We start from the raw sequence: 17,831 nt of genomic DNA, 5'->3' as shown, positions 1-17,831 counted from the left end.
AAGCTGTCAAGCATTTGTATATTCCAGCAGAATCAAAGTTGTAAACCTAGTACTAGTGCACAAACTTTTATTCAAGTTCCTTTGCCTACCTCTTGGCAGTATTTGGCAGTACTGTGAAATTGTTTACCCCAAGAAGGGACTTAATGTCCACAACTGCATTTCTACTTAAGGTTATTAAATATAAAAAATATGACTGAAGAGGCTATATTTGGCCATTCTTTCTCACAGATCTGGAATCTACTTCCTCTAATGACATGGGGGGAATATCATCCACTAAATTGAAAAAGCACCTCCATATACACTTCCAGGAAAAGTGACCTGTGGCTATTGGATAGCTTAGACAATACTTAAATCAGCTCTATTAATTAGCAGCAAAATGACTATTAATTGTAATAAAATACACTCAGATGGGGATTCTACTAATATATTTTCACTCAAGCTTCAGTTTCTTTTCACTTATTAGCTTTCTTGCAGGTTACAATAGTTACAGTACATCTCCTAGATAGTTTGTAACTGTATTCACTCATATGCTTGCATATTGTCTGATAAACCTAAATTAAATATTGTATACACATATGGTAATAATATTTTAATATCATATTATAGCAATATCTTCTTGGCATGGGAATTACAGAAAGAAAATTCGGGTCTCCCCTAAAAAGAGGTCAATAGCCTAGTCAACAAAGTATAAATGAATAAAAATTAAAAAAAATGCTAGGGCGTGTGTTGCAAGACCCTTGTACAAAGGATTATATACAGTTTTTTACTGTTTACAGTTCAGTAATTATATGTGATAAATAATGTATGCACACTCTTAGCTATAACATTAAGCAATGCTCTGCTGTAACTTATTTTGACTATATATAGTGGTCGTGTACTGCTCATCATATTATATTCTACATCAATAACTCACAAAATATCTTCTCATTAATCACTCAATTAAATAAATGTACTCTGAAAATCTTATACCCTATAGTACTTGTATAAAATATGCAGATGTGTATTCAGAACACTGTTTTCAGTGCATTGTTGCTAAGTGTACTGTTTGTTTTACTCGGTACTTCATTATGCACATTTTTTTAATACTAAAGAATAATTTGTGTACATCAGTGAATTAAAGCATCTCTGTTGCTCACTACATTATTAATGTACCTTTATGTTTCTAGGTGACCAATAAAAATTGACCTTGCCCATCTTCCAGATAGTCAGTTAGATAAAACGCAGATTAATACATTGTGAAAAAAAAGAAATGGTACAGACACACATAGGCAGGTATATATGATTTAATTTATTTCTCACAAGATATGCTTTTAGTTTAGCAGAATTTAAAATGAACTGTCATCTTAAGACAGCCTAACTTTTAACTCAGTAGTCATCAGTGACATGGGCAATATCATGACAGCACAAATAAATGACAGCACTTTGTGGGATTCCATTTGTTTGGATAATGTCATGTCTTTTCTTATCTAGACAGGTTAAGGCTAGGACTTTTAGCTGAGGCACTAGAACAGATGTTTGCTGCCTTTATTTCTTCAAGCTGCAGAAATGTTAACGTTGCATAATATGATGGGCAGTAGTCACCCATAACTTTCAGAAGGTAACACTGCTGTTTCATGATTTTTGAATTAGAATAGTCGTAGAAGCAGCAATGGAACAATGCAGGTTATCATATGGAACGCAGCAGTTCCTGGGCAGATCACAGCTATAGCACCATTTGCGGTTTTCTAAAAGCAAATAAAAAAGTGTTATATCTGATACTGATCAATAGTTTTGAACATCAAAGTATACGTGTCTATTACAGATTACATTGTCCACAGCCAAAATGTATCAAGACGTTGATAAAAAAAGCAGTACTGTTATCTCTTGTCAGTTTTATCCATCTTTAATATACAGGTACTGTTACTATTACTTTTTCCATAAGACAATGAAATAATCTTGCATATTTAAGGGGCAGTAGATTCCTAGAGAAAAGTTATTTACAGAGAACTATAGAAGGGCAAAATGATTCAATCCAAATGAAATGTTAAATAAAATAGAACGTGGACACAAGACTGTTTAAACTTGCCTTAGTTTTATTTAATTTGCCTGAGTTGTAGCTAATATTACAGAATATCTTATAAAAGAAAAAACTGTAGAATAAGCTGAAATGAGTGGAGCACAAAATTAGACAATACAGGTATAACTATTCTTGCACAGTGCTTTGCCCTTTAGTTAGATTCTAAGCTGGAAGCTCTACATCCTTTCTTTGTCCATGTGGGTTTTTATTGTGTCCTCCGCATCCTAAAAACATGCCATAGGTGAGCTGGTGATCCTCCAAATTTCCATTCCATAGGTGTGTGTGTGTGTGTGTGTGTGTGTGTGTGTGTGTGTGTGTGTGTGTGTGTGTGTGTGTGTGTGTGTGTGTGTGTGTGTGTGTGTGTGTGTGTGTGTGTTTGTGATGCCCCAGCACTTGCCCAGTAATCAAGGAGTCTCAATCCTCACCACTGGTAACAGCTAGGGGACATACACATATTAATTGATTGGCAGTAGTGGAATAGCCACATCACATATTAATTGGCTTGTAGGGGTGTGGATATTGAATTCCTGTAGCCTATGAACAGTGGTCACTAAGGAAGGTGTTTGTACTCTCAATCAGCCATGCAGTGACCATTCAGAGTTCATATCACAATTGTTTTATTTTTTTTTTTGTTAGCTTAGTTAGTCAGAAAGAGTAGCAAGCATGTCAGCAGAGGAGTATGGTAAGCCGACAAGGAGCCAGTTGGCTGAAATGTGCCAGGCAAGACTTGTGCATGCCAACCTGACTAAAGCAGACATGATCGCAGCTTTAGTCACAGTTGCATCACTGAACAGTAACCAGGAGGACAATCAGACTGGCCTTGGAGATGTACAATTCTCAGAAAATGGAAATTCAACCTTTCCACAGAGGACTTAAAAATCCACCTGGACTTAAAGAGACTTGAACTGGAGGCCAAACATTTGGAAATAGAATCAACCGAGCAACTGTGGCAGGAGAAACAAATAGAATTAGAAGCAGCAGAGAGACTGAGATGTCAGAAAGCTGACGAGAATGAGAGGCAAAGGCAACATGAGAAGGAGATGCTGAATCTTCGTCAGAGTCATGGAGGTAATGGGGAAGGGAGTAACCAAACCCAGCAACAAAGGTCAGTAAATTTCTTCCACAATTTACAGAGGGGGATCATTTTGACAGTTTTCTTCATATGTTTGAAAGGGTATGTAAACAGTATAATGTTGACCAACGGCTCTGGGTATGGTTCCTGACCCCCTTACTTTGTGGTAAATCTTTAACTGCTATTTCTAAATTGTTTGATATTGATTGCTTAAATTATAATATTGTAAAAAAAACCTGTATTTTCAATTGTTTTAAGTTAACACCTGAAGCTTATAGGAAAATGGTTTGTAAGCATAGACACAAGGCAGATGAAAGTGTTTGTGAATATGTTACTGAACTAACCACCTATTTTCATAGGTGGGTAAGTGGATGTCAGGTAATCACTTTTGAAGGGCTGACAGACCTTTTGGTGAGTGAACAAACCCTTAGCACTTTGCCTGAGGACATAAGAATCTGGTTAGCAGATAGGCAATGCAATATTGCAGATGAGTTGGGTAAGAAGAGAGATCTATACCTAGCAAGCAGGACATCACTGCACAGGAAAGGTACACCCAGTGCTGCTCATGGGTCTAGAGAAACCCATGGTGGGCAGCCCTGACTCCCCCAAAAGAGTCCACCAGTAGCAGGAGAAGCCACTAGTCCAGGTACACATCCAGGACCAAGGGTTAAATGTTTTAAATGTAACCAGTGGGGCCATGTAGAATATAGATGTCCAGGAAGGCAAGGTGGGGAACAAAAGGTGGGAGAGCCATTAAGAGGGAATGACAAAATGCCAGCAGTAAGTTGTCTCAAGACAACAAGGGTACCTAACTACCACAAGAGGTTATATCCTATCTTAGTGGATGGGAAAGAGGCCACTGCTAAGAAAGACACAGCTGCAGCCAGGACTGGTGACATGGATACTTCAGGGAGGGAGCTACCCTGTAGCAGTGAGATGAAAGGTGAGCCGCAGCTGCTTGTGGGTACTGATGCTCTCTTGGACAGAGTGACTGCAAGGGCAGTGGTGAGTAGTAGTACCCAGGCTGACAGTGAGGCACCGCTGTGATGCCAGACTTCTTGTGGAAGGGGAACTCGAAAGAGTTACAAAGAGAGAGGTGAGACAGGCTCAGCTCTCAGACCCTACATTATAAGGCCTGAGGGAGGTAGCTAGTGAGGTACCTGATTCTTAAAGGAAGGGGGAATCTGTATACTGGGACAAAGGGTTACTGTACAGAGAGTGGATACCTGAGGGAAGGCTAGAGGGTGAGAGAATATATCAGTTGGTAGTGCACAGAACCTACCATCTGGCACTTCTAGCCATAGCCCATGATATTCCCTTTGCAGGTCATATGGGCATAAAGCATGCAAAGAGACATGTTATGCAAACTTCTATAGGCCTGGGATTTCCAGAGATGTAACAGGGTACTGCAGGGCCTATGAGTAGTGTCAAAATATAGGCAAGGTAGGAGACAAGGTGAAACCTCCTTTGATGCTTTTTGCCTGTGATTGAGGAGCCATTTCAGAGGATAGCTATCGATATTGTGAGGCCTCTGAGTACCCCAAGTTCCACAGGGAAAAATTATATCCTAGTGGTAATAGATTATGCTACTAGATACTCTGAAGTGGTGGTCCTATCCTCCATTGAGTCTTGTTGAGAGGTTAAACTCTACACTCAAGATGATGCTACAGGCATTTGCAGACCAGTTCAAGAGGGAGTGGGACAAATATTTACCCCATCTTTTGTTTGCTTACAGAGAGGTGTTCCAGGAATCCACAGGTTTTTCTCCCTTTAAGTTGCTGTTTTGGCATAGGGTGAGGGGACCTCTAGATCTGATTCGAGATGAGTGGGAGGGTGAGTGTGAATCCCACAAGGAGTATGTTGTTGCATATGTCTTAAACCTCAAGACAAGACTCAAGGAACGCATGAGCTTGGCCCAGGAGAACTTGGCAGAAGCCCAACATGAGAAAATGGTCTGGTATGACAAGAATGCTTGAGCTGGAGAGTATGCTGTAGGGGAGCAGGTACAGAGGGCAGGGTCGACCATTAAGCCCAGCAAGTGTTAGGTGGGTATGGCAGAGGTCTCCTGCCTGGGACATAGAGTGGGGAGTGGTAAGATCAGGCCAGAACCTGCCTAAGTGGAACCCATTTTGGCATGGCCCTCCCCTGTTACCAAAAACAGGTGAGAGCATTCTTAGGGACAACAGGGTACTACAGAACATTTGCCCCCAATTATAGTACCATAGCTGCTCTTCTCACAGACCTGACAAGGAAAAATAAGCCACATAAGGTAGTGTGGACCGCAGCATGTGAACAGGCATTCCAGAAGCTTAAATGAGCTTTGGGAGGACCCCCTCTGTTTGCCAGTCCAGGTTGCAGCAAAGAATTTGTTGTGCAGGTGGATGCTTCAAACCATGGTGTAGGGGCTGTACTCAGCCAGGTCTCATCTCCTCAGAGGGAGAAGAGCACCCAGTAGTATATCTCAGTCATAGGCTCCAACCCAGGGAGGAATGCTATGCAGCTGTAGAAAAGGAATGTCTAGCTATAGTGTGGGCACTGCAGAAATGTCAGCCTTATCTATATGGAAGGAGCTTCATTGTAGTTACAGAACACAGTCCCTTAATATAGCTACAGTGAGCCAGACAGCAAAATGCCACATTGCTAAGGTAGATCCTAGGGATGCAAGCATATGATATGACACTGTAGCACCGCAGTGGGGTTAGCAATGCCAACAAAGATGGGCTTTCAACACAGGGAAGGGGGTAACAGGCATTCCCAGATAGGCTCAACCCTCTCAAGCAACATTTCTCAAGAGTCATTTGAAAAACTAGCTTGAGTTTTCAGGGGGGGGGGGGTCACACTGCCAGCCCAGGTTTCTGGAAGTTGGTAAATAATTAAATGTCATTTGTGAATATTGATATGATTTATATAGAAGTGTGACAGAAGGAAATAGCAATTTGCTATATTTTAACAAAAGGCATGGTGATTTTAATAATAGACTTGAAACTGCAGAGACAAGGTGGGTTGTAAAGTTGCAGGCAGATAAACTGCCTGGCATTAATGCCTCTGTTCCTTTAAAATCGATTCTTAAGAAAAGAAGTATAAATCAATAATTGATTGCTATATTCTATTGGTTAATTGAAGCACATGTTTTAGTATTTAATGGGTTCTGTTGTTTTATTCTTTGGATCTGATGAAGCACAATGTGTGTGAAAGTGCTTATCCTGTGTACTCTGTGTATTAAAGTTTTATACTTTTATAGCCTTGGTGGATGCCTGGTTTGTTTGCAGCAAAGAGAAGTAATTACTAGGTTTAAAATGTAAAAGCGTTTTATTGTTTTATGACTGAGAGATATGTATTTTTCACAAGGAGATGTCAAATGCTACAAAGGGGGTTTAGCCTGAGAACTGAAGTCAGATGACAAAAAGTGGTGTCATCCAAAATAAACCAGCAGTAATATTTGATATTAATTTAAGAACTCTCTCAGAGAGAGAGAGAGAGAGAGAGAGAGAGAGACTGGGCATTTTATATTTTGTCTTGGACCGAGCAAGAACATACACTCATCATCACATCTGCACTTGCTTTGCAGTAAGTAAGTTTTTTAGGGCATAGTAACTCTTTTAGATATAGTTAGGAATATAGTAAAGATTAGCTTAAATGTTTTCTGTATTTATTTGAGTCTGCCATGCGATGTTGTTTTAAATATTTCCTGTGATTTTGAACTCTGAAGTTACTGTGTTGATTCACTGAGTATTGCCTTGCTCTTTTATTATTAAATATATTTAAACCTACCTTTGTGGCTGATATTTGTGAGACATATTTAAGCTCTTAGAGTACTTGCATATCTATTTGGTAACACTGTACGGGCCACTCCTAAATAGCCTTGCTGCTGGTCAGACTACCATTTGGATTATTAGTAACATTGCACAGTAGGATACACCCTTTGTTAAAGGTCTTAGAGTAGCTGATAAGTAGTAGTTGGTGGGAGTGGAAACTACATTATAGTCTGAGCAGAAGGGGACATAGCTAGTAATCCTGTGCCAGCCTTTCCCAGGAGTGTGTGTGTGTGTGTGTGTGTGTGTGTGTGTGTGTGTGTGTGTGTGTGTGTGTGTGTGTGTGTGTGTGTGTATAAATCACCCTGAGAGTGCATATGTGTGTGTGTGTGTGTGTGTGCGTGTGTGCGTGTGTGTGTGTGTGTGTGTGTGTGTGTGTGTGTGTGTGTGTGTGTGTGTGTGTGTGTGTGTGTGTGTGTGTGTGTGTGAGCTACTTGGGCAGGGACATGAAGCACTGGTTGGATAGAGAGGTTGCTGGAGGTTTTGGCTTGACCACTCAGCTGAGATCTCAACCCTATAGCTGTGCCAGTGGGGAGTCTTATTGGGGATTTGGAGAAAGAGGGAGAAAGCAGCCCCAGACTGACTGTGTTCTCTATGTGTTCTTAAGGGAAATTGCCCTTTACTGTGTGTGTACTTGCCATCCTCCCAGTGCATATGCCCCCTAGCTGTTGCCAGTGGTGAGGATTGAGGCTTCTTGATTACTGGGCCAGTGCCGGGGTGTCACAGTGTTATGTAAGTGAGTGTGTTTATGTGCGTGCAGGGTTTAGTTTAATTGCCAAAGGCATATTTCCATCCCTAGATAACCACAAGAGGAGTTTACATACACAGACTTGCACAGACAATCAGACATGCATCCACATACACACACACATACAGAAACACATCTACTGCCAGTAAACTCTGCATCCAAAATCTCATTATCCATACTAGCCATAGATCACATCCAGCAAGGGTATGAAGGACACACGGACACACAGACACATGTCTACATACTGTCACAATAGGTACTCAAGCAAACGCCGTCACACTATTATTTCACACACTGTGCCACTGCATGTACAAATGTGTGCACACACACACACACACACACACACACACACACACACATTACACTGCATTATGTACCTGGATCAGCAATTTAAGCAGGACAAATCTGCTCCTGTTTGTCCTGTTCACATTCTGCCATTGGAAAGCATAAATGCACACAGATTCATGCACATATGCAATTTGTGCATTGCTCTGCATGAGACTTGCATTTTATGGATGTCTGTAAATCACTGTGCTGTGCAAGAATTCTAGCAGAGCAATGCAATGAGATACCAAAGTGCCTAATTAGTGTGAGCCACATCCACACAGTACTACATTTACATGTGGATGCAAAAACCCTAGCTTCTCAATAGAGATGAGCTGCTGTACTGAGCAGTGAAGTGCCTGTATACGGGGGACCTTCATGAGTAGGTAGGCCAAGCCACATGTGCAGCTTTGCACACATTTGAGGCTGTCTATGGCTTCCAGCCAAAGTCTCATCCGCACAACGTCCCTTTTGCTGCTCAGCAGTTCCCTGTCATTTTTGATATAATCTAGCAGGAATACTCAAGTCATTGTTTATTTGCCTTTTTCTGCATACTATATTTTGTTTTCTTCACAGGAGCAACTTTATGGAAATGCATATAAAGTTCTGATAAATACAAAATAAGAGATAAGAACAACACATTGCAAAGTATGATTACAAGTACTTGCAACTATACGCATGCAATTTGTGAGAGTGAGCAAAAACATTAGCTGTGTCAGATATCACTTGATAAACAGAAAGTAAATATCATGATCCCATAAAGTCAGAGGTCACATTGTATTGCACATTGCGTTTTAATATTTCAGACATTCAATGATAATAATAAACAACATCTGGAGATATGTTTCCTGTAGTTAAAAACAGCCACTGTGATTATTAAAGAAACTTGTATTAACTAGTCATACTTAATAGTAGATAATGCCAGTCCAGGAGGTTAGAGACCCAATAACCAAACTCTGTAATTGATCTCATCAGAGGTGAAACTCATAAAGTGTAGGTAGCCACATCAAGAGCTTTATACCAAAACTTTGTACTATGTGAACAGGATCATAATAAATGAAAATAATCTGCGGCTTCTGCATTTTGGGGTTGGGAGGGTGGCCTAATGGTTAAGGTGTTTGCCTTACAAACACAAGGTGCAGGGTTTGAGTCTCGCAAAGGATAATTGGCTAGGCTTAAAATGACTCGCAAGGGCAGTTAGCTTAATTTAATCTATTACACTTTCACCAGGTACATGTCACCCCACCCTCTTTATTGATAGCACACAGGTAACCTGAACTAGAAATCTATCATCTTATAGGATACGAATGAAAGAGAAGGGACACATTCCTATTGGTACTATGCTACCATAACTATTTCCATCTCTTCAGCAGTTAAGAGATCTATCCCTACCATCTATCATTAGCAGGCTAGCAATAATAAAGTAAGAGTGACTGATTCAATACAGACATCAGAAGAGTATGGAGGAGAGTTCCAGATAAGCAGCATTAACCTCACCATTACCTAACTGAATCCAAGCAGAGCCATAAATTCATTGAAAAAGACTTGCAGTTGCAGGTATTGACACAAAGTCAGTTTACAGCAGGGATCTCCCTATAACCCATCTAAATCTAAGCAGATCCCTAAATTCCTTGAAAAAGACTGTTCATTTGAAAGTATTAACATTAAGTCTGTTTCGCCCATCAGTCAGTAACCTTGCAATTTTTTAATCTGGATAAAGATTTGGGAGTTCCCTTTGTTGGTACCCAACCAAAACATGTACTCTTTTTCTACCCATTGTGACTAGAATATATGACTACACTCCACCAGATATGCTCTGTCTTATCACAATCTATCCCAAACGCATTTCTCCATTTACTTTAATATAAAACCCACAGCCAGTTTCAACTTTTAGTCTCATGGCCATCTTTATCACATTCTACTCACCTCTCAGCTTCCATTTTAGAATGTGTAACGATATGGAATACCAGCAGTATGGGTATTACCTCAATGGATGCACAGGAACCTCTGAAAATAATGTGACAGCAACCACATTGGTATGATGTGACAATTGTGGTAAAACTAATTTCCTGTGTTTACTTGCCTCATCAACTTACCCCTAGAAAAGTGGTAAGAATAGAAATCCCACGTAAAAGTCACATAACAGTGTCTGGAAGGTACCGCGCATCATCATCTCCAGTGTAGGAAGATGATCTGTGCCCTCATTTCTGCAACCATAAAGTGAATCAAAAAAGAAAGGCATAAAGGCTACAAACTCATGATGTTTTGCTTACAGTCATATAAAAAAAAATCTCTAAATCATTCTACAGACTCTACCTGTAAGTTTGGACTAATTGTATTTGTAGATATTGTGCACATTTATTCCATTTTAGACCTAGTCCAGCCACATACTATTTATACTAATAGCTCTCATTATTTAATGGAAAGAGCACATATTTATCATGTCTGACTTGTAGACCTTCTATATTTATAAAGAGACCGGGGACTGCCGAGAGATGAGGAAGCACATTTTTGAGGATCAGTAATTCATAAGGCACAATATCCAACATGGGTTAAACTATTTTAATAATCGGTGCAAGGGCAATGCTGTCAAATTAAATGTCACGAAATGTAGCATAATTCATTTGGTAAACAAAACATTTTTGCATACCACGTAGGTGACAAATCCTCCAATTAGACACTGTTGTAAGGGATCTACACACTCTTTTTGGTAATTCATTACCATTTAAACATCAAATATCTTCAGTAGTTAAAATCACCTTCTATCTTGTTAATCTAATTTCCAAAGACATCTCTACTGGAGCCAAAGAAGTCTTAAATCCCTGTTATACATATCTCATCAGAACCATTATTGAATATAATGCACCATTTGATATGTATTTTTCTGAATGTATCACAAAACGTGAGAGACCAAAGAGATTCAAAACTAAACAGATCAATGGTATCAAAAATCTTAGTTACCAGGAGAGATCAGCAGTTCTTTCTCTGTGCTGTCTTTTATAGGCTCTGCCATAGATATCTGTATCTAGCTTTTTGAGCCATGAAAGATCCAACATTATTTGATCACCTATTCCTTTGCAAAACAAATGGTGCTTCAAATACCTGGTCAAAGGCACTAAACTTTCATCAGCATGTAAATAAGATATGTTGGCATAATAGACTCATATATTCCTTACCACTTGAACAAACATCATCTATGTGTAAAACAGAGTAGCATCCTTGCCACCTTTAAGGTTAACCTTGACAGTTTGATGGATAGCTTCAAATTCTTACTTTGTTTATCCTGTCTTGGTCTCCCCAAGGCTACAGTGAACTCTTGAAGAGGAGTTTCTTGCTAAGCTTGTAATGGTCTGCAGACCGGTTGCTTAGTACTTACCTTTGAAACTATGAACAATCATCTGCAGGCCTATCTACCATTTATTATTCTCCACCAAAGCAGGGACATTCCTGCATAGCCCTCCACCCCAAAACAAAATGGCATGGCTTCCACCCATTGATACAACTTGAGCCAATGGCTGAGTATAATTTACAGTGAGATGTAAACTTCCCCATAATACCAAAACAACCCATAGCTTGTCACGTGAAGTTACATGGGGTGGGAAGGTCAACATTTGTACTTAAACATAAGAAAAGGCCTTCTCTGAACTCTACACTCTAATTGATCTATCTCATGTTATGAAAAAGCTGGTGAAGATTCCTATAACCTTGTCGCCCATTTACAAAACCTTGCTGATTCAGTTCAACTAAACTTGGGATCATGATTTATAAATTCTGAGTTAATACTCTGGCAAATATTCCTGTCTGAAGACATCAAGGAAATTGGTTTATAATTTTTAGAATAAAGAGGGTCCCACCCTTTCTTTGGGAAGCCCATTATAACTTCCACCAAGCACATGGCACAAGGCAGAATTTCCATCTTCAAACATTCACTGAAGAAAGTCAAGACCACTTACCCTAATTTTCTTTTATAGATTTCCTAAAAATTCATAAATATAGTTTGGCCCTTACACATTCACACCAAAGAACTACACTTATTTAAAGATGCCTAGTCTGCCACTGCAAATTTTGGACATTTACTTGTTTCAAAGTATTTATCTCCTTACTTATTCATTACCCAGGTGTCTCTCTTAAAGTTTTCAATGCTATTCATGCAGAACAGTAATTTCATGTAATGGTATATAACATACGTCATCATGCTCACTTTCCATAATTGTGATTGCTTACTGCAGCCACTGCTTCCTCAGATGCAAGGCATATTATTTTGAGCTTTAAGAGATTACTCAAAACACAGAGGATTATAATCAGGTCACCAATCATAACTTGCTTACCATGTGTTCAAGACAAGGCTATAAGAGGTGAGTCTTGGCATCCATATTGAGAATACATAATTTTAAGCTATGATTGGAGATCCAGTTATAATTCTTTATAGTGCATGGAGATTTGCCTGCTGCATGTACTACTAGCTGCAAAAAAAATAAATAAAAAAAAAGAGTAGTGTTACTTCGAAAGCCAGTAATGCAATTGGCAGTTGGGAACCACTTTGCATCTTTGCATATTCCCTTTGTAAGGGAAGCAGCTGGTTACCAAATACATTTTTAGTGAGTGCAATTTAGACAGCAGACAGAAAATGCATGGAAATTAACCAATTTCATGCTCTGCTGGTGTTATTTTTGCTTAAATATCAATCAATTAAATAATAACTTGGTTCAGTGGTACCATAGTGTCAGACACAATCTTAACAACATAGGGCCTTTGTAGGTGCTGATATAGTGGAGTTTCTCACTATAGTAGTGCCAAACCAGTATGTCTTTTAATTGATATTTGAGCAGATCTACTTTTATATCTCAACACCCATAACAGCAAATGTTATTTTCCTGAAACAAAAATGACAAATACTGAAAATCCTGAAGGGCCCAAAACTTACGTAACCACACTAGACTATGTAAAACCCACCTAGGTGGAGGGCTACACCCTCTACACCCCACATCCCCTAACTATATATATTAACACTGGGACTGCACTACAGTGGAGAAAAGGACATATTTCCCCATGTTGGGCAAGTGTTTACTTGCCCTGGGAAAAATTGGCCCTTCAGTATTTTCAGCATTCGTTATTTTCATCTTGGAAAAATAATGTTAGGCATTGTGGGTGTCACAATTTAAAAGTAGATCCATTTGAGAATAATAAGAGCACACCATACACAACAATCTTGTTAATGCCTTTATTAAATTATCACTTATGAAATACACACACATACATTAATAGAAACAAAAAGCAAACAATATTAACATTTTCCAAGAATTATACATTGCAAATATATTTTTATAACAACTGTCATTCACTCCAACATTATCTATATTGTTCAGTTCATGCCTTCTTTTAATCTTTAATCCTCCTGCTGAACATTATTCTGTGTATTGTTCTGACAAATTCCCATTTATTTTTAATTTAATTTGCACCTTCCCTTTTCTAATGCTTCCACTTCCAGTTCCTTCATGTCTTTAACAATATTTAATACTTGGTTTAGATTTTGATTTACATATTTTAGCCATTACTTAGCAATTACTTTTTTGGCAGCCAATAGCATTAAACTTAAAGTGGCCTTACTATGACTAGACCATTCAGATCCTTTATCCCAGCTCAAAATAATTATTTTGTTAATCACAGTCATTTGCTCCCCCAATATTTCTGTCAGAGTAGTATGTACAGAAATTTAAAATCTGCCAACTCATTACACTCCCAGAAATCATGTTCTCAGTTACCTCTCTCTTTCTCCTCACACCTTTAGTATTTGCTATCTAACTTTAAAGCATAAAAATACCTATACAAATATACTGACGCAAAAATCCTAAACCTTTTGAACTTTGTTGCAAATGTGGGAGACATATCTAAGTCCTTCCATTGTTACTTTGTAAATTATATTTCTAGTCTCTCTTGCTGACCTTTTCTAACATATTCTGATTGACTCATCATTATCATACAATATTTTATATGTTCTATTAATTATCCCTTTTTAACAGCAACTTCAGTTCTGTACTTGACTAAACACTCTACCAGAGCTGGTCTTTCACTTAGGACTCCCCTATCCCTTATTCTTTGCCTGCACTCTCATAACAATCCCTGATAGGGAAGGCAGTCCTTAAAATGCACTACTTCTGCTTGGCCTCATCCCACTCTATTACCTTTTCCTATCTAGTTATTTGCTCTTAATACCTTGTCTCCTTTGTCATGTTTCTCTAATGCATTCCAGACTCCTCTTGCATATTTTCTATACCACTATTTGCAATCACCTCTATTGGTAAAATACCCCTTATCTGTGCCCTTTTTAACGTAGATCTTAGACTACTTTCTGCATCTTTATGAATATAATATTATGTACAGTTGTTGTTCTCCTTAAGGATCTGCATCTAAAATCATACTTTATTTCTTGAACTTCCCCCACTTCATCATTATCCCATTTCTCTTTTATTTATAATATTGTTTGTGTTACATATATATGACCTTAACTGCATTGGACCCAAAACAATTCTTGATAGTGAAACAACCTCTCCTGGTCTTGTATTGGTTGAAGGGGGTTACATTTCTTCTTAAGGATAAAAATATTTCTATGCAGTACCCTATCATGGCAGTCTTCCTTTTGATATTCTACATGATGTGGTTACACTTCTTCCCTTAAACACTGATTTCTTTATTCTTACAATGAATCCTGCCTTTCACAATACAGATTAGCCTACCCATTAAAAAAACTTGAAAGTTTCTAGTTTTATACTCATTGCAGCATCATTTACTCAGTGCTTCAAATAAGGACTGAAACCATTTTCTCACCTGTTCCCTTATTATTCTTCCATTTCAGAATAATAAAGTCTATTCACCAACTCAAAGGAATCAATTCTTCCATTAAGCCAATCATTTCCAATATCACCATGTGATTATCAGACAACGGGCATTGTATCACATTAAAACTTCAAATGCCATGCAGTAACATAGAGATAACCAGAAACCAGTCAGTCCTAGTGGCATCTGCTACAAGAGGCATCATATACATGAAGACAGTATATAGTCATGGTATAAGACTACTCAGCAAGGGTCTTGCAACAAAGCCTCTTTTTGCCTCGTTTTGCAACTCCAAATTTCTAAGCTATGAGGGTGAAATTATTGCTCACTCAAGAACAACCCATCCAAAATAGGGAGCTATACTACATTAAAATCTCCCTTAAGAGAATTAGTATAATGCCTTCCCCCAAGGTATTTAATCTAGTATATAAACCTTGAAATGTTTTTATATTAAAATGGATAGGGCATAAAAACTCCTATCAAGAGAACACCTCATTTCATGGCTTTATTAGTAATGCATAACCTGACGTTCTTATCTGTTAATTCTTGTAATTTGTGCTATCCCAGGTTTTTTTCTATCACAGTTTACTTAGGGACCACATATTTTGGAAAATTAGTCAGCCGCAGTGGTGCAGTGGTTAGCATTGTCACCTGACAGCAAGAGGTTCTTTGTTTCGATGCCTTCTGTGAGGAGTCTGCATGTCCTCCCTACAGTCGAGTGAGTTTTAAAGACATGCAGGTATGTGCGTGTGTGTGTGTGTGTGTGTGTGTGTGTGTGTGTGTGTGTGTGTGTGTGTGTCTTCTCTGAAGGTTGGGCGCCAGGCTGTCAACTCGACACCATAAAAACTACACTGCCAATCTGCTGACTGGTGATCCACTGTGGCGACCCCTAACAGGAAAAGGCAGAAAGACGTTTCTTTATTTATGCCTTTTACATTTTTTGAGATCACGTGCAATTGCAACTTATCATTCACATGATTCTTTGCCAGACTATCAGGAGCAGAATCATTATAAAAAATAAACATGCAGCAGGGCAATATAACTTCAAACAAGAAAACTAAATATGTTGTTGAATCATTGTGAAAACTAAACATGCAGCCTGAGAATATAACAAGAAAACTAAATATGTTGTTGAATCATTGTGAAAACAAAACATGCAGCCTGAGAATATAACAAGAAAACTAAATATGTTGTTGAATCACTGTGAAAACTAAACATGCAGCCTGAGAATATAACAAGAAAACTAAATATGTTGTTGAATTATTGTGAAAACTAAACATGCAGCCTGAGAATATAACAAGAAAACTAAATATGTTGTTGAATCATTATGAAAACTAAACATACAGCCTGAGAATATAACAAGAAAACTAAATATGTTGTTGAATCATTATGAAAACTAAACATGCAGCCTGAGAATATAACAAGAAAACTAAATATGTTGTTGAATCATTGTGAAAACTAAACATGCAGCCTGAGAATATAACAAGAAAACTAAATATGTTGTTGAATCATTGTGAAAACTAAACATGCAGCCTGAGAATATAACAAGAAAACTAAATATGTTGTTGAATCATTGTGAAAACTAAACATGCAGCCTGAGAATATAACAAGAAAACTAAATATGTTGTTGAATCATTGTGAAAACTAAACATGCAGCCTGAGAATATAACAAGAAAACTAAATATGTTGTTGAATCATTGTGAAAACTAAACATGCAGCCTGAGAATATAACAAGAAAACTAAATATGTTGTTGAATCATTGTGAAAACTAAACATGCAGCCTGAGAATATAACAAGAAAACTAAATATGTTGTTGAATCATTGTGAAAACTAAACATGCAGCCTGAGAATATAACAAGAAAACTAAATATGTTGTTGAATCATTATGAAAACTAAACATGCAGCCTGAGAATATAACAAGAAAACGAAATATGTTGTTGAATCATTGTGAAAACTAAACATGCAGCCTGAGAATATAACAAGAAAACGAAATATGTTGTTGAATCATTGTGAAAACTAAACATGCAGCCTGAGAATATAACAAGAAAACTAAATATGTTGTTGAATCATTGTGAAAACTAAACATGCAGCCTGAGAATATAACAAGAAAACTAAATATGTTGTTGAATCATTGTGAAAACTAAACATGCAGCCTGAGAATATAACAAGAAAACTAAATATGTTGTTGAATCATTGTGAAAACTAAACATGCAGCCTGAGAATATAACAAGAAAACTAAATATGTTGTTGAATCATTGTGAAAACTAAACATGCAGCCTGAGAATATAACAAGAAAACTAAATATGTTGTTGAATCATTGTGAAAACTAAACATGCAGCCTGAGAATATAACAAGAAAACTAAATATGTTGTTGAATCATTGTGAAAACTAAACATGCAGCCTGAGAATATAACAAGAAAACTAAATATGTTGTTGAATCATTGTGAAAACTAAACATGCAGCCTGAGAATATAACAAGAAAACTAAATATGTTGTTGAATCATTGTGAAAACTAAACATGCAGCCTGAGAATATAACAAGAAAACTAAATATGTTGTTGAATCATTGTGAAAACTAAACATGCAGCCTGAGAATATAACAAGAAAACTAAATATGTTGTTGAATCATTGTGAAAACTAAACATGCAGCCTGAGAATATAACAAGAAAACTAAATATGTTGTTGAATCATTGTGAAAACTAAACATGCAGCCTGAGAATATAACAAGAAAACTAAATATGTTGTTGAATCATTGTGAAAACTAAACATGCAGCCTGAGAATATAACAAGAAAACTAAATATGTTGTTGAATCATTGTGAAAACTAAACATGCAGCCTGAGAATATAACAAGAAAACTAAATATGTTGTTGAATCATTGTGAAAACTAAACATGCAGCCTGAGAATATAACAAGAAAACTAAATATGTTGTTGAATCATTGTGAAAACTAAACATGCAGCCTGAGAATATAACAAGAAAACTAAAT

The 17,831-nt window shown here is 37.6% G+C and overlaps 1 long non-coding RNA gene across 2 annotated transcripts in view; it reads right to left on the bottom strand.

The window, feature by feature from the left end:
* Positions 1 to 1,267: 1,267 nt before the first annotated feature.
* The window catches only part of LOC122811840, a 161,027-nt gene continuing 144,463 nt past the window's right edge, over positions 1,268 to 17,831 (bottom strand). For both annotated transcript variants that reach the window (XR_006366303.1, XR_006366302.1), the window contains one exon: positions 1,268 to 1,724. This is a non-coding gene — a long non-coding RNA (uncharacterized LOC122811840). The remainder of the gene's footprint in view (positions 1,725 to 17,831) is intronic.

Source organism: Protopterus annectens, chromosome 1.part1, assembly GCF_019279795.1.
Source record: "Protopterus annectens isolate FY-2018-M chromosome 1.part1, PAN1.0, whole genome shotgun sequence".
In the NCBI taxonomy this organism is placed as follows: Eukaryota; Metazoa; Chordata; order Ceratodontiformes; family Protopteridae; genus Protopterus; species Protopterus annectens.
Note: the sequence above shows the minus strand (reverse complement) of the source record. Positions and strands in the feature narration are given on the sequence as shown.